Source organism: Diaphorina citri, unplaced genomic scaffold, assembly GCF_000475195.1.
Source record: "Diaphorina citri unplaced genomic scaffold, Diaci psyllid genome assembly version 1.1 scaffold1740, whole genome shotgun sequence".
NCBI lineage: Eukaryota > Metazoa > Arthropoda > Insecta > Hemiptera > Psyllidae > Diaphorina > Diaphorina citri.
Genome location: NW_007379166.1, coordinates 1 through 1,173, shown reverse-complemented (window position 1 = coordinate 1,173; position 1,173 = coordinate 1).

Below are 1,173 nucleotides of genomic sequence, written 5' to 3'. Positions count from 1 at the left end.
AAAAAATCCCCCAAAAAACAGTTTTTTTTTTTTTGTTTTTTGGCTTTATGGTTTTCTGGACAAAATTTGCACCACCATTTTCGTGTTCCTGGTAAAAAGACCTTTAATTTGATATATAGGTCGACCAGGTTTGGATAAGTCCTTCTATGGGGACAGACAGACCGACAGACGACACCGAAGCGAATACAATAGTCCGTCCACTATACCTTTTATTATTACTATTGTAATTTAATAAAGGAAGGACGGACTAAAAATAGTGGGTAGGTACTTACCTGTGCGATAGTGTAGGACAAATCGGGGTTGATCGTTGGAGTTGGAAATGTAGCGATAAAACTCAACATGTTCCTCTAGCTTGACACTCTTTGGCTCCATGATCCAAAGGGGCTGAAAAAAAAACAGCAAAGTGAAACAGTGGGGAATATGAAACACGTGATGTTCCAATAAGGGCAGACCTAGAGTCGTCTTCGCCTTTTCCCGTGTTCAGCCTCTCAATCAGCCCTGCCTGGCTAGGGTGATTGCTTTGGGCTGACATTTGGCCTTGGGTACAAAAAATTTACGAAGCTCTTCTTCGAACTCAACCTTTGCCATTTTAAAGTAAGACTAAGGGAATACCTGGAGTGGGCAGAGGAAATTTCAAGATTTTTAACTTTTGCAACCAAGTTACCTGTATTTTGTTGGTCTGGTTATCGTTGACAAAGATGGGACTATTGACAAAGTTGCTGTACTTCCGAATCACATTGAGTACGGTTTGTTCATCAGCAAATTCCCGACAGTCGGCTTTCAAGTGAATGACTATTTTGGTTCCTTTCTCTGCAGTGGGGCACTCGGTAATTTCGTATGTACCAGACCTGAAAATTAACAAGAATAAAGAGAATGCCATAGGCATTAACCCCACCCTTGATCAAACTTTATTTTGTACTTAGGTATATGTACATTATGTTACCCTTTATAATATTTATTCTGTAAATAAAATTTGATCTAATCGTTTAATAAGAATAAGGAGAAGGCCTTCTTTTTTATTCTCTAAATAACGTGTGTTAACAAAAGTAAATTTGAAACATGAAATAGATTTGATGTGAAGAATATGGAAAAAAAAAGAATAATTTTGCCAGCCTTGTCAGCTTGGAAGGTAGCGCGCCTGACTTGTAAGTGCTAGGTCATGGGTTCGATTTC